Here is a 27221-nt window from a genome sequence, read left to right as displayed (position 1 = left end):
CTGTGCAGCTGATGAGCGCAGACAAGGGCTTTCAGGGTGCACGCTGGGGCTGGTGTAGCACAGAGGCCCAGAGACATTTCAGCATAAAGGGACCGCTTCCTGGCTCAGAACCCTTCCATTGTTTACCATTGATTTACAGATAAAGTATAGAATCTCACCCGCCGACATTTCAAATCAAACATCTTCTGTCCCAGGGGACTGTTGTAAAAACGAACTGAACTGTAAAACGTGGAAATGGTTTCTAAACATTAATGCTCTTTACCAACACCAATGTCATCTCCATTTACTCCACCAATGAACCATTCTCTCCACCAAACGCGTCTTGCGTACTCTTGCTCATGTAACTTCCTGTTCACATTCCACAGCCATTTACAAACTAATTACAAGTTAGTGTGAGAAATAGCTGGTGCCTGAGCAAAGAGAGTTCAGATTTGAGAAATAATTTGATCAGAATCTCTGTTCACCTTTCATCAGACCATCTGGTACTAACCTCCTACTTCTGAAATCTAACTTGCCTTTGCTCCCCAATGCCAGGCTTACCCCTCCCTCCTTTTCAGCCCCCACAGTGCTTATCTGTTCAGATTTAGTGCTTCTGTAGAAACTGTGGGATTCTAAGCTTCTTCCGTGTACCACCCCTTAGATCTGAGTCTGATACTTGAAGATATTTCATCCAGGTTTTAAACTATTTTGATCAGCATCATTTGCAAGCTATAGTTCCTTCGGGAAATTGTTCATTTATTTTTCTGACTTCTTCTATTGAAATGAAATCTCTCTGAATGCAAGTATCTGTTACATTTTCTGCTACTTCTCCAGTGCACAAGGGTGGATCTGACACACCCTGGACACAAAAACAGAAAACAGTGGTTGAGTTAGTGTCACCCCCACGGTGTCCTGCTCACACCCCGGGAACACACAGCCCAACTCTGATCAGTGCGGTTCCTTTAAGATACTTGTCAAGAAAACATGGCTCGCAAAGTGAAGAAGGTTTCACGTGAGCATCACCCTTTTCCCAGAATCTTTTAGTCATGCCATGAAGGGAGAGAAAGGGAAGATATAAGTAATATAGGAAAGATCTAGAAGAGCGATAAGACAAAATCAGATATTTCAGACATAAGCTGCTGGAAGAAGACAATGAGTCCATAAAAGAAAGAAAGACGGGAATATAAGGGAGAAAGATGACGGACCCAACTAAGCAAAGGCAAGAAACATGGAATTAGGAGAATCAGTTGAGGCTAGAAGGCAAATAATGAGCAACAGGGAAGGCAACGGTGATGTGGTGTGGAGCGGTGGGAAGAGGACTAAGAGGCCTCAGCAAATGGAGGTTCCAGCCCACCAGGCCTGCTGCCCTGGGAAAGCCACTTCCCAAGGGGAAACCAGATCTCCTCAGGGACCTGGTGGGGGCGGCATCATTCGGCCCTACTTGCTCACAGTGCTTGATGGCTTATAAGGGAGTATATGCAAAACTGCTCTGAAAATTAGGAGCTGCCTTACAACTGCACCATTTTTATTGTTATTTTTCTTATTTTTATAATAATATAATCATTAGTTTTATTACCATCATCGTGTGCATTTCAAAACCTTGTTAAGAATATGAGGTTCATTTTTTTCAAAATTAATCATGATTAAGGATGTGTCTTACCTTGTAATTCTTTTCCTTTTTTTTTTTTTGCAAAGAAGAGGGTACTACAATGTACTTGTAGTTGTGTAAATATTCTTATTATCACTTATAATTAAAATTATTAAAACTTCACTATATCTGCAAAGGATCTGTTACGTTTCAAAAAAAGAAAGGCATTGACAATAAGATTAGAAATGGAAATATATTTTAAAGATGGAAGCAGAACCTAGGAAAATAAGAAATAATAGTTACTGTAGCATCTCGGTACAACTCAGTAGCATTTTCTGTGACAATCTCTTCTCTCCAGTAGGTTCTTCTGACATAGAGCTTATCCTTACGAGTCCCATAGTTTAGGGGACCTTATGCCACCTTTTACAAATGAGAGCATTAGGGCTCAAAAACTGCTGTTGTTCAACAACTATTTAAATGCTTACTTATATCCTAGCCCTGGGGGACAGTGTGATTGTACTCATAGGGTTTAATGGAATAAGACATATAATATGCAAGTAATATGTAAAAATGGTACCTACTGAAAATGAGGGAATGCATACAGATAGAATAGTGAATTTGTAAATAAATGTAATAAATACACAAACAGTACCACTGCTAAGTCCTAGAGTTACGGAGAGCTTGGAGCAGTGATCTGACAGTGACAGAACAGGGGACATCTCTCAGGATGATCACCAGGCACCTCCTCTCTGACTTGGAAGCTAAGACCTCAGTGAAAAGAGCCAGTGATGTGAATATCGACATTCCGATAAGTATCGGAAGTGGGGAAATAAAAGGAAATGGCATCAAGAGAAGACGAACTGCCAAGTTCAAGGGATTGCAAATATGGTCTTACTAGCACCTAATATGAGATGGGGAGGGTATGGGGCTAATGCAGAAACACGGGTGAGGCCTTGTGATCCATGTAAGGAAGCTGGGTTTTTTACTCTCCATTCCGTGGGAAAATGTTGGTAGGTCTTCAGAAGGGCAATAATGTCATCTGATGTTCTGAAAGCTCACACTGTCTGTGTGATGGAGAAATTATTTGGGAGAGGAGAGACACGGAAGAGTTGAGAAGAGATGAGTTAGGAGGCTCTTTAGTAATCCAGGCAAACAAGGAGAGAGGTGTGGGTCAGGGTTTTAGCAGTAGGGACCCGAAGAGAAGGGACTGGATTCAGAATGCAGTTTGGAGGAGGAACTAGCAGGCGGATTGAAGGTGGTGGAGGCGAGGAAGGGTGGAATCAGGATGGTTTTCTTCTCGCTTGAGCAGCATGTTGATGATGAAGCCATTTGAAGGAATACACTGGAGAGGGACTGATACTCAGCAACTTGGTAAATGATTTGCTGGACACCATTCAAAGAGTAAAGAGTAAGTCACAGAGCTGAAGCCAACCTTGGGACATGTCAAGCAGTTGATACTTCGCTGCTGCACTTGGTGTAGAACAGATGTAACATTTAAGGCATGTCCAAAGTTTGGAGAGAAATCAAATTGCGACTGTATTTTTGTGTTCACAAAGAAGACGCTTTTTCAGGTTTTCCAATGAATAGACACTGTAATACATACACAGACGACACACGACACAGTAGCAAGCCTGTTACCAACCTAGTTTTTCCGATGTCATGCTGTGTGGGGGGTACCTGTGTATACATGCATTCATATATTTGTTCACATGAGGAAGTTTTCAATGGAAAATAAATTATGAACATATTCTACTTAAAGAATTTAAGGAAACCCAGTTACTGTGCAAAGCCCGCATTTCAAAGATAGAATTTTTCAGTTATTAGGTATAAAGTATGTTCTATATTACTGCACTTTTGCTGCAGTGTTTAGGACTTTTAAAACAGTTTTAGTCTTATAAATTTCCTAGACAGATCATAGTAAAGTATCAAGGGACTAACACAAGTCCATTTTGAATAAAGGAAATTTATTTATACAATGAAAATTGTAGTAAAACTATGAATATTGTACAGTGACTTAAACACTGAAATATCTAAGCCAGTTGGTGGGCCAGCCCTGGACTACTAAGAAAGTTCCCACACTTCATGCTTACTGAAAAATTAGGGTATGTGTGGTCAGAAAGAAAATTGCTTTTGGTTTAGTATTACACATTTTAGGTGAATTATGAGACTCATTCTTCTTTAGCACTTACCAGCAGCCACCTAGACTTGATGGTGTTAGATCATCAATCTGGGTTACATGCACATTTAAATTACTTGGATTACATTGAAACTTACATGATTAGAACATGGATGTCAGGTTATAGGTTTAAATGCTTAATTTAAAAAACAAAGTGTTTCATGAAAAATGAGGAATTTCATAATATATAAAATAAAACATTTAAAATTTAACATGTATAGATACACATATATATGTGTATAAATGCTCATGCATATAAATGATATATATATATTTATTCAAAAATTTTATGTTTGATATATATATATATATATATATATATATATATCAAACGTAACATAAAATAAAAACCTCATGACTTACAAGGAGCATATTCAGAACAACTTCAAGTCAGTGATAATCTCTAGGCAGAAGGAAAAGGAAAGTGGAAAGGGATGGAAAACAGCATTTTATCTGTTTATGATGATGTTTCTTTGAAAAATATACATACATAAGGAAAAAAATAAAGCCAGTGAGCCATGTTGCAGAATTCTGAAAATAATATAGAAATGTTCAATGATAGAATGAAATCAATTTCTCATGGCATATATGTGTGACTTTCGCTCATTGTAGATGCCATAGGTAAGAGTAAAGCTGTGAGATGAATATACCCTTATTCTTCCCTTAAAGGCCATGTATCCTTGTGACCAGTATCAATCCCTGCTCGCTGAGGATTTTGTGCACCCTAAATTTCTGTGTGATATTCCAGGTAATGGGATCATCCTGAAGAAAGCATAGCAAAGAACAATTTGGACATAGAATTTTTTAGCTTTGGGTGGATCTGCTTTTCTTTAAGAACTTTTTGCCTTTATCCATGCAAAGAGCTGAAAGTTACTTTTTTCCAAGTTAATGTATGGAAATTGGAAGGGAAGTCCCAAGATTTTCATGTACAGTTTTACTCCAGCTGTAAAAGGGGCTAAAAGGAATGATTCAGTGATCCTGGCCTCAGCAGAGGGAGAGGGGAGGGAACAGCCATTAAGCCGTACATCCACCTTTCTGTCTGCTACACGTGGCCCATTCTGCATTTGGGTTCTTTTGTTTTCTATTTTTTTTTGAAGAAGGCCAGTCATAAGTAGCCAAAATTAAGCATCAGAGACTGATGCAGGGCATTTCCAATAAAAATTTGCAGCGGTGGCTTCTGTTTCCACCTGGCACTTTGCCAGAATATAAATGTGGAGACTAGAACGAGACCCATCAGCTCCTACCATTTCCTGCCTGTAGCCTAAATCAGGAATGCTTTCTTTGCAATAGCCAGCAGTGGTTATCAAGAAGGATGGTGGTATCTGCTGTCTGAGTTGGAAAGCTATAGATTAATGTGTTGTTTTAAAGTATGTAATGTGCCCATAGGCTGTAGCAATAGGGAAATAAATCATTTGGGAAGAAGGGGAGGAGATTCAGGAATGCTAGTATCAGAGAAACAAAGTATGCAGGTTGCCAAGGGAACAGAGTTGTGATTAGTAAGTGAAGTGTAATAACCTGTCCCACATAAATCTGCAGGGGCTCGGGAGGGAGCTTTCAAGTGGGGAACAAAGTTGATTTTCACTAGTTCTCCTTGACACCCAAGCTTAAGATCTAAATTAAGTTGTTTAGGACAGTTGGTAACTTCCTTCAAATGTGGTAGTGAGATTCTTGTGCTCATAAAGCCAATAAATAAGCAGATGTTTTGAAGTTTGAATTTGGGGAACAATGAAAGAACTTACAAATGAACTTCAGATCAATTTGGGAAATGAGTTTCTATCAGGAAGTAAAAACATAATTCAATCATATTAGGTTAGAGAAACATAATGTACTTTAAATTGTCAGATTATTTTTTTAAAGTATAAACTTCAATAATGTATCAGGTTATGAATGAGAATTATAAGGCAGAAAATATTGTGAGCAAGCAGAGCAAAATTATAATGTAAGTTGCAATAGACTTTGTTTCATTTGCTTGTAGTAAATATATATAATCTATTGTAATATATTATTGATGTAATGGATGTTTTCTATGAACACACAGAAGCCTGCTTAAAGAAGCCAAAAGGTCATTGAAATCTTTCAGACCGAAAAAAAAAATACACTAAGCATTTAGATGCAAAATTGGAAAAAAAACTACTTTTTAAAACACAGCCCAGTTATAGAAACCATCTTCGGTGACATGATGTGCATCTGTGGGTGTGTGCATCCAGTGAGTGGGGGTGACCTCCAGGCACCCCATGAGAGGTGGCAGACAATGTTCTTTCCCTAAAGTTAATCACTTTTATGTACTTTTTCCACTGAGTGTTATTTTAGAGTTTTAGTGTTAATTGTTGACATAGTGTAGACTTTGCCTGATTTCACTCTGTAGGAGACTGAGAGGATGGGATCTGTCTTTTATCTACGACTAGGTTTTAACATGTCTTAGTGTAATGTGACTTTTTAGGAATGGCTTTGTTGAAATTCCCAGAAGGAGCCTTGGGGTAAATATCCTTGCTTATTGTTACTATTCATCTGATGCTACGGAAATGAGTTTGGATATGATGAGGACAGTTCTTTCCTTCAGATCAAACAAGAAATGAAATCATGACAGCTTCTGAAGTTAAAAGTTAGGCAATATCTATAGGAAAAAAAGAAAGAAAGAAAGAGAGAAAGACAGAGAGAGAGAGAGAGAGAGAGAGAGAGAGAGAGAGGAAGGAAGGAAGGAAGCAAGGAAACAAGGAAACATAAGAGGGAGAGAGAAAGAGAGAACGTAGATGGGCTCAGGGCCAGTTATGAAGCCATATCAGATAAAGATCAGAGGTAAATGATACACTTAGCTGTTCACATCCATGTGCCTAAAGGAGACTCAAAATTCTGATACCCAGGTACCTGCAGCCCAGGGCACCCCTCTGTTCTGGGGGATGAACTAAGGAAACAAGCTGTTGCCAGGGGCTGGGAGATGCTCTCCAGAGCATGGATAAGGATGGCTGCATTCTGAGCTCCATGACAATACTTAGATTTTTGTTCCTTAGTCTTTTGATTGTTGTGGATATGTGGGATTGCATATGGACAGGTGCTTTGTCTGGCATTTGGGAAATAAAATTTCCTTTTGGCACCACCATGTTGGGCTTTCTGGTAGCAGGCCTGTTCTTAAGGACCTTTCTTTGGCATCCATTTACTGTTTCAAAAGGCAAGACATAGCTGAAATTATTTTCAGTAATGTATATTAAATATCATGGATTACTGAAAGCACTTATGTCATTTTATTTGTCAGTTAAGACCCCTCTTGGATTTTTTCTATCTTAAAGCAGGATTTTTTCATAGTAAGTGATCCAGGCCTTTCTATTTTATTTTTGCCTGGAACATAAATCTCTCCAAGATGTCTTAGAGAGCTGTGGAATAAAATGGATTTTGCATATTACCAGATTAATTTAAAAAGGTACAAATTAATTGGAATAAGTTCATTTTAGTCCAAATTTAAAATATTACTTGAAGTACCTTTGAGTTAAAAAAATAAAGAAAGTGTCTACAGGAAGAAAAGCAGGGCATAGCACTTTGTTTCTCAGTGTGTATTAGCTTCCACAAGGTCTAAATAGTTTCTGATCAATACCTGGTGGTAAAAGCAAAGAAAGTGCATGCTATTTCTAGTTTTAAAAGTCATCATAATGCAGAGCAAAATACTGGGCTCCTGGAAGATGTTTCCTCAGGGAAAAAGGTTAATTTATGTTGACTTTTGGCATCTGGTAAAACTGAAACATGAAATACATAAGGAAAATGTGAAACAAATAGTACATTACAAATACTCAGGTGCAGCTGAGCAGGACGTACCCCCAGTGACGTACCAGCATCACAGTGTTGACCTCGGCTTCAAGGCAGTTTTAATGGAACTTCATTCAAACTTTATTCAGAGGCCAAACACCTTGGTAGTTAGAGGGTGCAACATACCAAATTGAGGGACTGTGCCAGGACAGAAGGATGCCTGATGTAGGATCCAGGACGCAGTCACGCAGGACGTGGACGCGGCTAGCCCTTTGGCCTGGGCCCCCTCTGTCGCTGTGTCTCCTCCGTCGCCTCCGCTGCAAATGCCCACGTTCTCTGCCAACTCCCTTTCAAGTCAGCTCTCAGCCTCCTCTAGGTCACCTTTCCACTAACATATTGCCAAGTTTCGCTAACTTCTGTTCTATTCTGTTATCTGGCATCCTGCCTCATTTGTCCTTATGACTTTATGCCTTTTCGATTCCTTTAGAGGCACTTTTACATTTTAGTGGGGTTTATGGACTGAGCAGAATTGGAATATGTATTCAATCTACCATGCTTCCTTCAAAATTCCTGATTTTTCAGTAATAAAAATAATGACTCTTTGTCATGATTGCATCATGTATGCCCTACTCAGTATTTGCTTTTCTGTTTTGCTTATGATTGTGTAAAATATTTTTGGACATGATTTTTTTCCTTCTTTTTATCATTCTTTTATTTTCTTGACTGTTTCAAGATAGAGCTAATAGTTATGTAACTTTCCAATATTTTTTAAAGAATAAACTCATATTTAACTGCATTATATTTGGCTTACCATGTGTATTCAGGATCTAATTTGACTATTTTTTTCTAAGCCTCTTTAGTTGAAGTCATTGTTTGCATAGTGTTCCATTTTCCATTGTTAGTGAAGTTTTTATTATTATATTTATATATAGTGAGGTCTAATTTTGATCTATTGTTGTGATTATGTGTCTTACCAGGAGACCAAGTTATACTTTAGAATGAAATTCTAAATATAAATAGTTTTCTAGAAGGCTCATCTTCTTTTTGGTATATACTGGTTTCCAAAGATTTTTTTTTTCTTTCCTACTTCTTTTAAAAATTTTATTGATCACTTTCTTTCTTTGAAAAAATGTAAAATTATTTTGTCAATTCATATTAAAATTTCACTGAATCTTTCAGTTATATTTGTAAAATAAATTCAGTGAAAACATCTTTAAAGACTGAATTTCATTTCTATGCCCCCTATAGAAAATGAATTACAAATAGCTATCAAATAAGAGGCAGTAAAAGAAAATGCAGCCAAACAAATTGAAAAAAATAGTTACTTTCTGCATGAGTCATGTGATAAACTAACAAATACATTATGCTAAAATTAGCTTATTTCTGTGCTTGTGCTTTTTTATTCTTCCCAAAAGACAGAAGTAGTCTCTATTTTGCATTTAGTTGTTTTCTTTTAGATTTCTCCAGGTTTTGAAGTTTTGAGAAAGCACCTCTCCTGCATTCCTTGCTGAGGTATTACCTCACAGTCATGAGAATTGTGTCAGTGTGTCTCAGCACGGAGCCACAGGGTTGACCATAAAGTTGATGAAGCTCAAACTCCAACCTTCATTTGTTTCTCAAAACCTTAAATAAGAGCCTCTAAGAAGGTTCTTATTAATTATTATTATTTTTAAAATTCATATAGTAAGTTTTCTTTAATTCTTCTGCTAAGAAAGAGTGCCCTTGTATGGAGAAAAATAAATCAAACACTTACGGTCTCTCAATGCGAGACTTAGATGTTCCTTTACTAGCTAATGGGGCCGGTTCCTTCTCCTCTCTGGACATGAGCTCATGCTGTAGTGAGGACAGAATGAGGTAGACTTCTCAAAAAAATGTAGACTGGGGAGTGGAACACACTGAGAATCCCAGCAATTATTTTAAATTTTTAATAATTTACTTAATCAAATCAGAAAAAAAAGAACATGCATTTGTAGTGTTGCATGTAAAATGAGGCCAGTTTATAGAAGGCCTTGAAAAACGGTGGGAGAAACTTTGTCAGACATTGAAGGGGCTGGGAAGGCACTTGGTTCTGTCACACATCTTCTCAGACCTGTATTTCTGCAGCAAACCATTCACTATGCTTCTCTGTATGTGGGGAAACTCTCAAATAGTCTTAGGAGGTGACATCATCAGCCCCTTTTTATAAATGAAGAAACTGAGGTGTTGAAATGCTCACTGACTTGCTCAAATCTCCACAGCTTTGTAGATGTAAAACTGGCGTAGAGACCCAGGCAGCCTTCCTCAGAGCCCACAGCCCCAGCACTGTACCGTCCTGCCTCCTCTCTAGAAATACATAATGTGAGAAAAGAAGAATTATGGATAGCATGCAGGAATACATTGCATTCCTCCCAGTGGGAAGAAATGGCGGTCAGAATGGAGAAAGCATGCACCTGAGTCACAGTGCAGGGTAAATGGTGGCAATGCCTAATGATGCATTGAATTAGACTGGTGGAGCAAAGAGACACAAATTAAACTCAAATACTGAGATTGCTTGACTATGAAGACAACAGAGTCATTGTCCAAGAGGTGGCTCTTGGGCTATAAGCCCATGGATGTGACTTGATCACATGTTTGTGAGCATTTACAATAGGAATCCTACGTCAGAAACCTCTTTAGATTTCTGACCCCCTGTCAGCGAAAACTGACAGGGGGTCAGACCTTGAGATGAAATCTTTGAGCCCTTAGCATAATGGTGAGTGGTCAAAAGAAAAGAGTAAAAGTTCTCTAAGTGGACACAGTGGAAAGAAAATATTCAAAGGCTAAAAGCTGAATGTCATGAAGTACCCCATTATAGGGGGTAAGAAGGAACCATCAAATGGGGCAGAGCAGAAGAGTCATGTCCATAGGGGGGACTGGCGTGAGGACAGTGATGATGCTAGAGGAAGCTGCCGCATCTGTTCACTCTCCATGCCCAGGGCTGCTGATCCAGCAAAGCCCTCTTGTAAGATTGGATGGCAGACACTCTTATTTTCTGTTTCTTTCTAGGTGGAGCCTCTTCAGCTTAGTTTCAATGAGTGAATGCAGTGGCATTAGGAAATCCAACCCAAAGTCATTTTAATGACTGTCTCACACTGGAGGCCTTTGCATCAGTGTTTGTGTGTTTATTGGGTGCATAGCTATTTTAAGCACACATATATCTATTTGAAGGGGGAACATCCTAAGTACTTAATACCTGGGTACACATTCACAGCAGGTTATTTATAGTTTAGTTATGTCCTTGTCACCACTTTAGATATTTTTTGAACTGCAATCTTTTAAATTTAGCAGATATTTTGAGCTCTCCATTCTCTGGGGAAAAGTACAAACATCACATATTTGAAGGATAATCTTCAGTGAGCATGTGGTTATCATGACAGTTACTGACAGGTCTTATATACTCTGTCTCCCCATTTATAGGAGATGGTGAGTGAGCGCCCACCCCCAAATAAAGCCCTCATCCAGTCAGCAGCCAACCACCTTGGGCCAGCATAACAAAACAGTCAGGAATCAAAGTGAAAATAGAGAGCTAAAAATTAAACAATTTTGTTTCTGTCAGATTGGGAAAAAAATAGATAAAAGGCATGTGGACATGAAGAGAATAATGAACAAAATGAAATATATTTATATAAGGGAATAGTATACAGCAATTAGATGCCTTGGACTAAATTTGTGTATATCAATATGAATAGATTTCAAAAACAAAATGTTGATTGAAAGGAATAAGAATAGCTTTATGCATCACACCAAGGATATAACAACATTACAGCCTAGAAATATTTTGAAATATATATAAGCTTAAACCAGGGAAGTCTGTACTGGAAGGACATATTTTAAACATTTTAGGGTGTATTTCTATGGGAGAGGGGACAATCTGATTCGAAATGTGGAATAAAGAGGAGAAATAAGGTAAAACAAAAGAGAGTCTCATTTGGACTGGTGATACTAAACCGTGTGAATGGCGGAGTGTCAGCCACTCGATATTGTTCCCTGAGGTCCTTGAGGGAACTGTCCTCTTCATTTAAAAAACATGACAACCGTCTTCATTTTACAGTGCTCTTTAGTTTATAAACCATTTCATACTCTTTAGGTCATGAAAATTAAGAAAAATATACTCAGATATCCAGGCTTAGTTTAGAAGAATGGGATGGCTCACTTTAAACCATGTTTCTGAAAGACTGGTAAAATGCTTCTTTGGGAAATTTATTTATAATAGGAAAAGTGGTCCCAGAAGGCAAATGCTCCAGGAGCCAGCAGTGGTCACGGAAGGGAGGGGCCAGCTGCCTTTGGCAGTCCTCCACATGGCCTTTTGTCTGCAAGCAAGCAGACACACAGGATGCAGGACAAGCTCCTCAGGTTTTTACGGAACCTTCAGGTAGCCATTCTGTGGGGGGAGCAGGTGACTGCTGGCCTTGGGTGCTTTACTTCTGCCCTGGCCCCACGCAGCTGCAGCCCGTCGTGAGCTTCCCGAGCAGCTGTCGACAAAGAGCCTTGAGAAGGCAGGGAGCAGCCTGGTGAGGTGGCCTGGTGTTCCCACCCAGTCCCCACGACTTGTTAGATGTGAATAAAAAGCTGGGGACTGTTGCAAGACCCAACGAACACAAACCTTAACCCACAATAGGAAAATAATTCCCTTCCTGTCCATTTTATATTTATTGTCAATCATTGTTAAATATCCTGACCCTTCCCTCCAGAGGTTCCCTTGAGACATCCAGACTTACAGTCATGGTCATTCCTTCTGGAATGAATCACGAATCACTAAGCATCACCTAAGGGTCTGTGATGGGAAATTCCACTCAGTGCTCATCTGTGGCTCCACTGGCATCGCTCTGTCCACTCACCACTCAGTAAATGTGCTTTGTTTACCCCTGCTTTCCTGGGTTTCACCCTTCACGGCTTTACTGTAACAGTATTTCTGCCTCAAAAGCAATGTAATCATGAAGGTTTTTCTCCTAGTTGAAAGACAGCTGACTCCAGATCGGAGGGGAGGGCACCGCAGGAGTTTCCCCAGCCCAGGGACTTGCTGCTCTCGCCCACTTCCCGTGATAAGCCCCTCATTCCCAGGCTTGCCCCGACTGCCCGCTCTGACCTCTTCTCCTCTCCCTCTTTGGTCCACCTTCTCTTTCCCCCCTTTTCTGTCCCTGTGACCTCAACTGTGTCCATTCTCTTCCCTAAAGAAGTGGTTAAGGGCCAGTCTTTTAAATTTCCCAGGTTCCAGCATGTCTCGGAGGTACTGGGCAAACCGCAAACCGGGATAAACATTTCATACCTTCTTGAAGCGCCCGCACTGGGTGGATGGCTCCGCTCTCTTCCATTTGGCCTCCAATCTCATGTGCCTGAAGAATCAATATTGCACTTACTCACATTCCTCCATCTTATTTCTTGAACTTATAACCCGAGTGAGTTATTTGCCTTTCACCTGCTCTGGGGCATATTACAAATCTTTTCTCAATGTCCTGACAGTAAAGTTGCCAAACCTAGACCTCCTCTCCTAGTCTTCCGGGGTGTTCTTTGTTTTCTGTAGGGTGTGTGATGTCATTTCACATCAGCTATGTGCTGTACAGCTGGATTGAGGAGACAGACACCTTTTATGCTCATTTTTCTTGCACATAGTCAATGACTTGTTTACCAAGTACCCTGAAAGCTGCAGGCACCCCACTATGTGTCTAAGATACAAGATAGCTAAAGCATGTGACCCAGGTACCCAAAGACTCCCTGGAACTTCCAATCCTCATTTATGATAAAGTTATATATTTTACTTACCAAAATGGAATTTTATGCATGTTTACCAATGGAGAATTTGTCATAGTTTCCCTTCTATGAGAAATTGGGACATAATGTTTCTCAAGATAACATCACACCGGCTCCCAAATGCCAATGGCACGTACCATTTAATGATCTGTAGGGAGCCTGCAAAGGGAAGCCAGAAATACCAGGCAGACAGATCAGAAACTGCAGTAATATCTTCTGCTTTGCCATGTGATTTCTGTATATGAACTGAAGTTACCGTCTTGCCAACTCCAAGTGCAAATTAATTTAGATCACAATTGACATTTAGGTCTGGAGAGGGAGAGGAAAAAAAAATCCATGGTCTGTGAGCACTGAAACCATAAATAGTAACGAGTGGAAATCCCAAGCCTCCAATGCTTTTGAAGCATGTTGTAAAATCCTGCAAAAACATGTGCAAAAGTATAAAGCACAAAACAATCATGGCATGTTGGTGTATCAGCCTTAAACCCCAGGAACTGTGATGGGAATTTTTGTTACTGTAACTCTAATACTTCAAGGTAATTCCTGGCATAGATAAACAGGCATATGTTAAAGAAAGAAGAAGAATGTGCTTGTTTTATTAGGCTTAATTAGAGGGGAGAACAAAAAGCACTTGGAACTTTTCTTTTTTAATGTATTCATCCCATTCACCCAAACCAAGAGCCCAGATCACTTCTAGCTGAAAAATGCATTTTTCCCCTAAGATCAGGGTACCAATTTGATGAATGTCCCCAAGTTAATCACCCATATAGGACTTCTTGAACATTACTCTGCCATTGAGGGCTGTCTGTGTAACTTAATGTTATAAAACCTGGAAGGCATATTTATAGCCCAATCCAGATGGACCAAAACAAAGTACAATTATTCCTTCAAAAGTCGACCTTTGCATACAGATTAAAATGGATTGCTTCCAAAATTCAAACGGAGAAATGAGCTCAGCTCCCCAATTGTCGTACATTCATTATGGCCCTATTGGGCTTGGTTTGGGGCAGTGCTAATTAGCGACATGTCTGTGTTAAAAGTTGGACTCGAAGCCTGATTTGCAAAGTGGCAGCAGGAAGAGTTGTTATGAAACCAATTACAGCTATCAGAGATGGTGCTATTTTAAACAGGCTGTGAATTAAGTGGTTTCACAGAAGCAAATGAAACTGATTTGACTACTGACAGTGAGCATTCCCTTGCAGAGACAGGAATATCTGTGGTGTTTGCCCATTTTTAGGTGAAAAAAACATGCTATTCTATTGGGCAATAAAATGGGAAATCCTTATTTGATTCCCATTAAGTGTTAGGATATAGAAAGGAATTTTATGATCTCTTTTCCTCCTTCAAAATTTTAAAATGAGCAAAGATAAGAAAAAAACAAAACCTTGATTTTAAGGGCTCTGTTGTACTTATTTTGAGATGTTATACAGAGTATATATTGTTTCCTTTTCAATATCTTTACTGAGCATTATTAGGTGTTATTAGTTCTTTACAAATGTTGAAAATGTAACTTTCAGCCTCTCCTGAGAAAGACCATATCCCAGTGTTTACAGAGTTGCTGCTGAAGCTCAGGTAGATTTAAAAATTGTCCCCTGCTTTCAGTCGATCCGGACCAGGCTGAGATGCCAAATCAGGTATTTCTGGTTTTAGAATCTTTTATTAGGCCTAAAACTTTTTTTCCTAATAAATCTGAAACATACATGGTTCCAAAGGACAGGACAGCACAATTTCTATGAAACTAATGACATTGGATGTACAATAAATATTGATCCCTTATGTAAGCCAAATCAGGTTGTAGAACATTGTTACAAGCCGACTTTTAGATGGGTATCAACTTGTTGAGGTGGTTATGCAAAATGGTTTTATTTTCCAGTGACCATTGGTCTGCTGCACTACAATCACCCTTCGTACAAGATAGCAGCTACTTTAATTTCTTATTGCCCAAATTTCTTAACTTTTCAGCCCCTTTAAGCTATTAGATCAGCTTCATGTCGGTGTTAAAGGTTTGATTTGATGGTTTTAGGGAGTCTCCCACTCTCCATTCCACACTCTCCTCCTTTCCCAGTCTAGACTAGTGTGGTGGTTAAAGACACCTGGAGGAGGGGCTGGACACAGACAAGCTATAAAGCTCCTCCTCTAAGGATGAGTTCCCTGAAGGTGAGGGAAAGGGGATGCAAAGAAGGGAAGCATCCGGTGTAGCTGGAGTGCTCTCATTTGCTGGCCAGGCTTGCTCTTCCGACATCCCAGCCTGTGCACTTCTTGAGTGCTGCGCTGGCTCTAACGTGTCCAGTGGAGGCGACGCTCAGGACCTTGGCATGTCTCTAGGCTTCGGCCGTCTTGTCTTCAGGGTACTTCCGTGCTGGTGGCACCAGGGCATATTACTGTTCCCCTCCATGTACCAGAGGTTCACAAAATTTCTAGCCCACAGTCTCATCTACTCTGGGGGCTGTATCAGGCCTACAGCCATGTACAGATTTATCTTCCAGAACTTGGAAAATCAGAAAAAAATCTGTGGTGGGGACAGGGGTGACAAGCTAGCGAGAGGGGAGCATGGGGAGGCAGGGAGACACCAGATTACGTGCTGAGTGGTGTGGGGTCTCAGGCGCTTCTCCACTGATGGTCCCTCAAGACTTCATCCCATCCTTTGCCTTCTCCCCTACCCCTGGGAAGGGGCCGTTCATCCAGTATCATGGTTAAACAGACATCTGATCAGACAATGCAAGGCCACGTTTCAGTTCTGGCTGTTCTCCACTCTTCATGTGATATTTTGATGCCCCCTCCCTTCTCACTGCTTTAGGGCAGGGCAAAAACAAAACCCACTCCCCTGGCATAGAGGTCAGAGGCTGTTTCTTGGTAGCAGCACTTTATTAAGAGTGACTTTCTTTGCCCTCTTCTCCTGGCCTATGGGCAAACATGACATTATTGCAGTTAATGCTTCCTACATACACCCATAAGTGGAATGCAGAGAAAATTGGCTTTTACGATCTCTGAATTACCTAGAGAGTGAATGCAGGTTAAGATTTTTAGTATTGTATTTTTAGCATTACAATTTTAAAGCATTTTAAAAATAGAAGGGAGTTACTAAAATTTAGATTTATGCATATTTTGCTTTAATTTATATCTAAATTAATTCACTAGCCTTTCTTGAATTCCATCTTTATCATAGTTACTTGAAAGATTCAAGACATGGCCATGTCCGCGCAAGGCTCAGATGCTAAAATTTAAAATACTGCATTCTTGTGAAAAAGCATCGGATAAAGTTTTGAGGGTGAATGCCAAAGCGTTTTAAATATTGCATCACTGTGATTTAAACACAAGTAGCAAGTATAACAGTGCTTCTCACACTTTAATATACATTTAAATTTTCTAGCATTGGCTAAAACACAAATCCTGAATATGAAGGTCTGGGATTCTGTATTTCTAAGTCTTCTGCTGATCCCAGAAAGTTGCCTTGAGTAGCAAGGGCCTGGAAAATGCTATAAATCATATTTTTGAGTTATAGTGAATGGAACCCGGGAAGCTCAATCTAGGATGGCTGTTATTTCCATAACATCTGTCACCTCTCCTAAAGGAAAAGAATTCTGACAGCATGTTATTTCAAGTCTTCACATTGCTTATTAAAAAATGAAACATAATAGGCTTAAATGTACAGAGAGGTTAAGTGACACGCATATTGTCAGGGAGTAGACGGGCCAAAGTTTCAGGATTTGGCCTGACAACTGGAGTGACCTGGATATTCAATCACAAGTCTTGACTTTCACCCCTTCAGGGGTTGTTGGCTGAAGTGTGGAGAAGTGGACTGACTCCCCATCTCCGTGATGAACGGCCCTGAGGGCAGCTGCCCATCCATCTGCTGCTACAATGTCAGACACATTTCCTCGTCTGTAACGTAACTTGACGCGGATGATTGTAAATCAAACTATTGGCATTTGGCCTCATTTATGTGAGAGAAGCTTAGAGGAGTGCCTGATTCTCTTTTATTTTAGCTCTCAATGTTCTTAATCCTGCCCGCCCCCACCCCCGCCAGTCTTCTTTCTGAGAGCTAGGAGTTTGGCTTCCCCAACTGTAGCCACTCAGATGAATTCACACTCCCCCTTTCTCATGTGCATGAGTCCCAGAAGGCTAATGATCCCATCCCCATGGGAGCCAGCATTACATCATTGCAGGTCTCCCCCCTGCTGTTCATTGAGTTTAAAGTCCAAATTCGTGGGTGTGTTTAGCCATTAAAGGATTTTACAATATAGAACAAAAAGGATGAAAACTCAATTGCTAGAATAATTTAAGAGCTCTTCACACCACTTGAGCTAAACACCCCCATCTTGCAGCGATAAACTCTAGGGCAGTTAATTAAGACCTTCACCTTTTCAGTCTTGGGTAGTATTGAGTCTCAGATGATTTCTTTCCCAAAGGAATTAATTTAAGGGCCAGGGAAAAGAAGGCAACAGAAGTCATATTATTGCCCAGTTACAAAAAAATCAAGTATACATTTTTATGCCAAAAAGAAAATTTCAAAACAAATTAGTGACTTCAAGAAAAGTGCAGAGGACACTCGTTAGGTGGGGAGGGAAAAGGTTGTTATTAGTGTGAGTTTCAAATGCTTATTATCCTCAATCGACCTCTCAAGTTTATAGTTCCCACCAAACTTTTATCCAGAAACAACTTCTTTATTATTAGAGCTTTTTATGGGTCTGAAATGTATTCTGTATGCTTAGTGATCCCAAGTCAAACTTCCCTGATTGCCACTTTATGTAAACTATGTGAAGTTTGAAATACCAGTAAATCAAAATCCAATCCCTTTTTATAAGTGTCCGGACACTTCCATATTTCAGCTTGGTTCAAATCAATCACGTTTCTCAACATTTTGCCTCTCTGTAATTTCTAATACATTTAGCCTTCAACCACATCCTGGTTCTCATTGCTTAGAACTGACTGACCTTCCTACTCAGTTCGTATCTCTATTTTTCACATTTTAGACTGTTTTATAAAGTCCATAGTTTTCAAAGTCTCATTCATGAAAAAAAAAATACACTCCCAGATGCAGGATCAGAGCTATTTGTTTTTAGAATACAACATATTTTCCAGTTTTCTTCTGTGTTTTATTTGTTTTGAAGCACTTCTTTAACCAAGTACTATATAATATGAAATCGACATTAAAACATTCATACAGATATGTTAAGAAATATGCAGAAGTTACATATACATTAATGCAAATTTGGAATTATGCTTACAGTTCCTGAATGTATAATTTGTCACACAAAATACTAAAACCTCAAAATAATATACTAACAACAGATTCTAAAGAGTATAGTCAGTACTATCATTTGGAGGAATTGTGGGGTAAAGAAGGGAAACAAAAGGTACATTGTTTAAACTTGAGCGTGCACAAGCAAGCTGAGAGGTAGTTTGGAAAGTTTTGGATAAACACTTGAATATTTGGAAATTAACTTATCAGTGCTTGCAAAGTATGGAGCCTTGTTTCAGAAAAGAGCTTGAAGGCATCTACCCACGCAATTCCCATTGTCATCGCTAAAGCAGATTCCTCCGGTTCACTTCCGATCATTTCAACACACACTGGTGGCCTTGTGTGCACAGCTCTGGGCTCCCCTTATGACAGTAGAGACATTTCACCTTTAATTACTAGAACTAATGAATTCCATAAAAATGAAATAACATACAAATAAGAAACTTATCCTATAACATTCAAATGAGAAACTTCTAAGACTAAGCACCTATCGGAATTTACTTTGATGATAAAGTGATAAAAAAGACAAAATAATTTCTTGTGTTTCTTCTCTTGTACCTAATGAAGTAGTAATAGTTGCAGACACTAAGATATTAATCTTCTGGAGGCGTGTTGACTCTCTGGGTTTTTTTTCATCCCACGGCTGAATTTTTGAGTATGTAAGACTTTCTGGTAGTTACTCTTGTTTAAGGAATTTGCTTTTCAAGATTTCATTTTTTGCTGGGCATGACAGAACGTCATTCCTAAAGTACTTGAATGACTAAATGCACCTTGATTCATGAAGCAGGTTTGCATTAGAGCTTCAGCTGGGGAACAGATCAATTGGATGTGTTCCTCAATATCCCTGCTCTGAGAGCCATCTACCAGCAAAACCCAGGACTGACACAGAGCAGGGATGCTTGTGTACATATTTAAATCATCATATTCGTTCATTCGTTAATACACCTATTTATTTATGTAGGCTGTTAGTCATTAATATGCTGTTACTTATTTTAATATTCTTAGTCATTAGTCCCTTCTGTGTTTCAAGTACTGTCAGGTACACACAGCATGAGGCAAATTTGAATGAACTCATACTGCAAAGAATTTAGTCACGTAATAGCCAGTGGAGGACAGAGCTCAGACCACAGCATCATGGGATTGTAACTGAATGTTGATTTTAAAAGTTTTGAATTTTAACCAAATGCCTAGAAAGTGACAAGCAGAAATTATTTGAAGGGAATAATGTGGGATTAAGTATGGGATTAAATTAAATAATACGGGATTAAAGTGGGAGTCCCAGTTTGAGAATATGGAGAGTAGGTCGCGTACGGGTTGGGACGAGCACAGCAGGACAAAGAGCTGCAAGCGGTGTCTGGTGAAACCGGGGAGGGTGGCGTGCTGGGGAGTGGTTCTTGGTATCTTCCCTTTACTTTTTTCTTCCCATTCACTTTCAATGCCTCATTTTTTCCTTCCACTCTAGATAAGTAGACAGTAGCAGGGGAGCTGTAAAAGAAGAGGTTGGCTGGGAGTAGGCATCGAGACTGAGAGTTTGGGAGGACGCTGGTATGGGGGTTCATGTCCGTCTCACACTTAGGACTTCGAAGACTTCGTTAAGGGACAGCTGGGGGGAGCAGCCGTGTGAACACATAGCAGTCCCGTCTGGTTAGACGCTTCTCTGAACCTGTCCTTTTGACTTCCGGTCCATCCAGTAAAGTCCCTGAGCACTGTTCTTGTTGTCCGAAGGATGATGATCCCAATTTCTTTCAATACAAAGTTTGTTGGGTCCAGTGGTTTCCTTTAAAACAAAGTTCCATAATTCTATGACTATTCACTCATACTGATTTCATTCTGAATAATGCATAGATCAACATTTCTGTAAAAATTTAACCTGACATAAGCTATATAACTCACTGCTATAGGGTGTCATGAAAAACTTTTAAAGGCTTTGAAACAGGCACAGGAGATGATTGGCTGCTCTGTCTAGCACACCTTTCCAAGTCAACTTACCTTTCATTGTCTTTGAGCTTCTTAAAACTCAAACAGTGCTGTGTACTATATACTGGATATTAGCAGTATGTCTGCATAGAATACGATAGTAAGGCAAACAATTCCCATCCAGGTGGAGAGTCAGTTGATTATTGTCTATGGACACTAACCAGTTTACAAATTTGTTTCAACATTCCTAATCACCTATGAGTATGTGTTTTCGATATTCTCCTTTGAACTGGTTTAAACAGCTTAGAGGTTCCCTCATTAATTAACTAAATAAAATATTTGATATATCTGCATTGTATATTTGTATAACAGTATGATTTATTGTAAAAATAGTCTTAATAAAGACAAGGGACACTGCTTCTGCTCACCCATCCTGCTGCCACAATTTACCAGGCAGAGACAATGCAATTTCCCTTATGCTCCGTCCTCTCCAGCATCACAATGGAGAAAGGCCACAGGAGGATTAAAAAGAAAGGCTTATTCTGTCTTCAGCAAATCACATGAACAACATGTGATTGCTAATGCACAGAGCAAGTACAACCAAAGCTATTCGTTAAGAATTACAAGACACACCGGCCAACCACCTCACTCAGTGATATCGTTCATCATCTTAGTCTGTATTAAATTGTGATTCAACATTTCCTTTTGCACTTTCTTATTTTTTGAAGACAGCAACTTTCAGTAAGCAGACGTGATCTGAGCGGCACATTTTTTGCACACTTTTCAAAATAAATTAATTGGCATGTTTTTTAGTTGACAAATTCCAGTCTTTAAAAAAAATGAATGAATGCTGAGAGGGAGAAAGAGAAAGGGAAGGAGAAACGGAAGGAGGGAGGGACAGAGGAGAGGGGAGGAAGGAAAGGAGGGGAACTCACCTGCTGGCATGAGTCCGCACTCCCCGGGGGCAGCGTGCAGAGGAAAGATGAGGTGCTCCGAGGTGTGTTGAATCCCAATTAAGAAAACACTGCTTGGGGTTCTCTCAGCCTTTGCATAACTAGCACCTGCACAATTCGTGCTCTTGTCTTACTCATGAAAGAGGAACTATTTGTTGTCAGGGCTTTTCATTGTCTCCCCACTGCCATACACCACTTGGCTGGCCCATCCCCAGATTTCCGTCTGAGGCTTTGAGTTTAGAGATCAAAACGTTTTATTACTGAACCGTGACCACCCTTGGCTTCTACTGCATTTTTCTATAGGTAGATTAAAATAATTAAATTATGGCTGTCCTGCATTCTGTTTCAAGACGTTGGCATATTTTGAGAGCTCTCACAATAGGCATGTTTATATTTTAGCTTTCTAGAAAAGCATTTCCTTTGCCTAAATAGTGAGGCATTCTCATCCTTCTGTCTCCCAAAACATCACTCCACCCTCGAAGGTTTGCGGCTTTACATGCAATTACATGATATATTCTTCCTCGCAGATAAGATTTTAAAAACATATTAAACAACTGGTAGCCCCTGAAAGAGACAGTCTCAAGTGCGTTGATCCATTTGGGGAAAACAAACGGCAGATCAATAACCCCAAACCACTGTGTTGTTCACAGGCATGAGACTGGAGCACACCAAGAAATTTAACTAATTTTTCATATTCGAATTTAAAAGCTAGAGCAAGTGAAAATCCCAGTAAGGAATTGTCTACTCTGACAAGATAAACTAAAACTAGGATTTTTCAGTGAAAAAGTCTAGTAGGTCTATGTTATTTACTATGAGAATTTACAAACTAAAGAAACTGTTCACAAAATCTAAAACATTATTTTATATTTTATTTTTCAGATACTTTTGTATATTTCTTCTCATTATAAAAATATTAGCAGTGCATTGCAGAAAGTCTGGAAAATCAAAAAGTTCTAAGAGAACAATATAATCACCAGCAATTCTACTCTTTGGATATAATTTCTACTAATGTTGTGACTTATGTCCCACAAGTGTGTTTTATATAAATACATACATTTTATATTTTACATATTATATAAATACATACATTTAATATTTTTGTACTTTATATACATACAAAATTTTTGTATCTTTTATACATTTTGTATTCATACATACATTTTATATTTTATATTTTATATACCTACATACATTATATTTTGTACAAACATTTTATATTATTAAGAATGTCAGAACATTTTTTAATAGTTAGAACATTTATTTCTTAGAAATACGTGAATTCATGAAATGTAATGTTTAATGGCTGTATAGACTTTTATTATATAAGTGATTCCATCGATAATTTAATTCCCCTTTGTTGAACATGTCCTGTTCCTCAGTGATTATTAGAAATAATATGTTGCTGAACATTCGTATCTATCAATGCATATATCTCTTTGAATGGTTCTACATATTTTGTCATCATTCAGTCCCACAAATATAATTGTTTCAACAAAAGGTATTAGCATGTTTCATTTTAAAGATTCTATGCAACTAAAAAAAAAAGATATTCATACTTTAAGGTCTTTTGGTCCATAGTATCAAAATGCTCTCTAGAATTATTTAAGTACTTTATACACTCACTAACAGAGCAACAGGATGACAAGCATTTGAGAATAATTTCTCTGGGCTAGCAAATATTTATGAAACACCTATCTGCAAAACAATTACTCTATTTGAAATAGTTGGTAAATTATTTTCTGAAAAATGTTTTTGGTTATTTTTATTAAGTAATGTTAATTATCATTTAAACTGGGTAATGTCTAACTGGATAGGTTTTGAATTTTAAAATGCTTTTAAAATTCAAAATTTTTAAATGCTGAAATAATTTGGGAGGGCTAAATTTTGGGCATTTCTATCTCAAGTTATATCTGACCTGGAAACTGGTAATTTGATGTTGTTTGGAAATAGGAAGAAGAGGAGAAAGAGGAGGGGGTGCGGTGGGGAGCAGAGGGGAAGGAGGGGAGGAGGTATATGAGTTCCCACCATTGAGAAGCCACGTCCTTCCCTTTTGGATTCCTTTCTTCAATTCTTCCCACTTCTGCGAAATGGTATTGGCATAGGGAAAGGAAAACTGCCCCTTTAGGGAAAAGTGCCGTTAAATATCTAGGAAATAAAGCACACACAGCGTACTTAAGGATTTTCAAGGGTCATCTCAGCCATCACTGGACAACTGCAGAGTTTGTCTAACAAATCCATGTGACTCTGCCTTACAAACATGGGGAACCCACGTACACTTTTGCTGATGAATCACTGTCTGAGATAATTGCAAACATCATGAAAACTTACTGCCACGGGACTTGGTTTGGAATACTGCTCTTACGCTCCTCACTGTTGTGTTTATATTTTACTTTCAGGTAACATTTGGCAGTTTTGTGCTCCCGGGTGTACCACATGTGTGTGCCCATGTGTGTGCGCACTTGTGATCTTTGAAGGGAATGTCACAGACAATGTCCATAGACCCTTTGAGGTCTGAGAATTTAGCTGTCAAAAGATTCTGAGCTATCTCCTTCTCAGTGAGATCTAAGTGTCACCTTTTAATCAGATAAGCAACCAGAAGTTATACCTGTTTGCACATAAACCATTGCTAAGGACACTTTAAGTTACAGTACTTGTAGGCAGAAGTGTGTGTTACTGACTACATTTCCATTGGCATTTGGAAAATACCTAAATTTCAAAGCAAGCAGCAGTCACAGACGAGCTGATGTGGCCACAGAGCATTTCTTTCTGTTGTCCACACCGTGCTTTCGGTTGATGACTCCATGATGATTTTGGGGTGGAGGATAGGACAGGATTGTGTTTGGGACCTCCTTTTAATCAAGGTCTGAGACATTGAGGCATAACACACTATATTTTATTTGCCATCGGAGACAAAGAAATGGAAATTTCTTTCTTGGAGATTCTAGATGTGGCCAACCCTAAACAGAAAGGGGAGTCAAATAATCCACACAGAGAATCAAAACCAAGAAAAAGAGCCATGGTTGAACTTGAAAATATGTCTCTGCTCACAAGTGACAAAAAAAAGGAGTGGAAAACCCTATGACCCTGAGCAGGTGTCCTTCAGGGTTGTTGGCAATGCCTGGGACCCCTTGGGTCTCAGCACATCCAGTAGCCAGGGCAGCTACGCTGAGTACTTACTGAGTTTGCAGTTCAGGCCTTGGGTGAATAATCAGTGTCGGCATAGCTGCCTTCTGAGCAACACTTGTTACTTTAAGAACCTCGTAGTGGAATCAGACACCTTTAAAGAGAAAAAATAAATAAATAGAAGAATAAGGTAATTTATTTCAACCTTTTCTCGGTAGCTTTATTTAGAATTGCTTTAATCCACTTCCCAAGTTTTCCCTGAACTAACAAGAGGCACTGCAGGCACCCTGGTTTTCCAACACTTCTGTCCCCAGATTTCAAAACTGTAATGATAAACTGCAAAATAAATGCAATAGAGGCAGTGAAAAATGAATGAGAGTCAAATCTCAAGTAGTAAGTCACTCAAGGGGGCCTCCTGATGTCATAATCAGGAAAATAAAGCTTGAGTTATTTAGAAGAACTTCAAGAGTCAACTATCATGATTTATCCAGTTCGTGGGTGTCAGTTGTCTTTCCTGTGTCTATCCATCTTGAAAATTGGTAATCAAGGGGAAAAAAACAAGCAAACACACTATTCTTTTGACAGTTCTTATCCTTTGTGACTGATAAGCAAGAACTGTTTATTGTATCCTTTTAAGCTAAAATCAAAGAAATATCAATGCACTTTAAAAACAATCCAGGCAAGTGCCTAAGAAAAGGAAAACAGATTGTCTTCTGTGATCAATTTGAACACCTTGTGCTTTCTTATCAGATTGTTTTCTTGACATGATGAGAAGCTTTACGCTATTTTCCATTACTACTTCTCTAAACTGAAGGAAATGTTAAATGCCGTAGGAATTTTTTTTCTCAGCACTTGCACAGAGCCAGCCACGGCAAAGAGGAATCATTAGTTGATCCAGCTTCCTGGTTTAGCGTGGGCTGTCGATTCCTAATGGGACGCCTCCACAGTTAGCATCTGGTCTGGACCACACCCCCCCTCCCCCAGCAGCCTCACCCTGCTCCCGGCCACGGTCCATACTCCAGTATCCGCTTGTGAGGTTTTCTGCACACTGATGTCTGTCTCCACATCAGTTACTCTCAGCCTTATTTGCTTTCTGTGTTTGGATTTGAAGACATTATGTCTGTGCCGTTGCTCCGCCTGCCTCCTCATCCTCATCCTGCGTCTCTCATAAGTACACCTGATGATGGCAGTCCACACCTGTTCTAAGGGCGGGGAGCTCTGGGAATTCCCCTCCGGCAGGATCGTGATTCTCTCCTACACCTACGCCTGCTGACAGCAACATTTACATCAACCACCACCACCACCAAAATACGTCCTGTTATGAGCACAAATTCCAGTTCACTCTCTTGTTTCTTAGCCCACATGGCATCCAAATACATGGCTTTCCAAACACAGCATCTAATACTTTTTTTTTTGTTGCCAAATAAATACAGAGACCTGCGTAGTCCCGTATTTGCGCAGAGAGCATTTCCTTGGCAAGCATGGAGCATGCATGGCTCTGCCTTCTCTGCACTGCTTCTAAGTCTCTTCAGAGATTCTAGAAATGATTCAACATCGAGATAACATTTTTCTTAGTGTAAGCAGCCGACCCTCAGTCTTGAAGTCTCTCTAGGTTCTCAATAAAAATGAAAATGTCCCTGCACCGATCCGAACTCATGAATTAGGATTGCCAGCCATAGCCTTAGAAAGAGCATTTTGAAGAAATACTCAAAGGTCATCCTTTGAATGGTGAGTCTGTGACTCAATGAGTACATTCAATCCATGGCTTTGTTAATTTTTTTCACAGTTCCCATTCCTGATTACTATAAAAAATAGTATAAATTTCTCTTGTGATCATTATTTGCATGTAATCATTGTTTGTGTTTTTTTGGTGGGGGAACAGGGAGGAATCCATTTAGATTGAATGTTGCCAAGGCAGGTTAATCACTTATCACAATAAATGCGATAGACATTGTCCCCATCCTGCCTGTTATTCCAACTATCCCTAAGGTGTCCGAGTATCTCAAGTATGCAGGTGCTACAATATTTAAAAATATTATGAAATATTAAACACAGTAATTTAAATCAAAATAAACATAATGCAAGTAAAACATGAGAAATGTATTGTAAACTAGATAATTAATACATTATACATCAATAACTTAAAACTACATTATTTTGCTCTGTATTCACTAATGCTGAAGTGACAGTTTGTAAAATAAATTTGTCACTGGGAAACAGGATAAACCATTACTTAGAGCCCTATATTCAAAGCAACATTGAAAAATACCCTTGTATTTGTGATTTAAGCCAGCTCCTTCTTGTAATTAAAAAAAAATCACTGTATAAATGTTATGCCATATTATATGCAAAAGTTAAAAATAACTTATAGTTCTTAATGTTAAAAATTGCTCCCCAGTCCTTGAAGAAGTTAACTTAAATTTTCAGTAACTACACAGTTGTCATATTCATATTCCTCTAAAATATTAATACCTATTGAAGGAAACACTCTAGTATCTGGGCTGGGATCATCAGAATTGTCTTAATGATCATTTCTTTTCAAATTCGGATAGGACTATAGAGAATGAAAGCTGTGTGACAAACATTATGATAACATTGTTGTTTCAGCTAAAGAACTCTGTTTAAAAAGGAGAATCGTGCTTGAAGAGTCTGTAGCCAGGAATGATATTCAAACCACGGTGCAGACTGCGCTGACAAAGTACTGCTTCGGTGAGTTGACTCAGTTCATAGACCCTTCCAAAC

At 39.1% G+C, this 27221-nt stretch overlaps 1 long non-coding RNA gene across 1 annotated transcript in view; it reads left to right on the top strand.

Moving 5' to 3' along the window:
• The window catches only part of LOC140843489 (uncharacterized), a 405490-nt gene that overhangs the window by 339836 nt on the left and 38433 nt on the right, over positions 1–27221 (top strand). The window contains exon 3 of the long non-coding RNA XR_012121316.1: positions 27087–27188. This is a non-coding gene — a long non-coding RNA (uncharacterized lncRNA). The remainder of the gene's footprint in view (positions 1–27086; positions 27189–27221) is intronic.

The sequence above is a fragment of the Manis javanica genome, chromosome 9, assembly GCF_040802235.1.
Source record: "Manis javanica isolate MJ-LG chromosome 9, MJ_LKY, whole genome shotgun sequence".
NCBI classification, from domain to species: domain Eukaryota; kingdom Metazoa; phylum Chordata; class Mammalia; order Pholidota; family Manidae; genus Manis; species Manis javanica.
The sequence above is the reverse complement of the archived record's forward strand: the minus strand, read 5'-3'. Positions and strand labels throughout refer to the sequence as shown.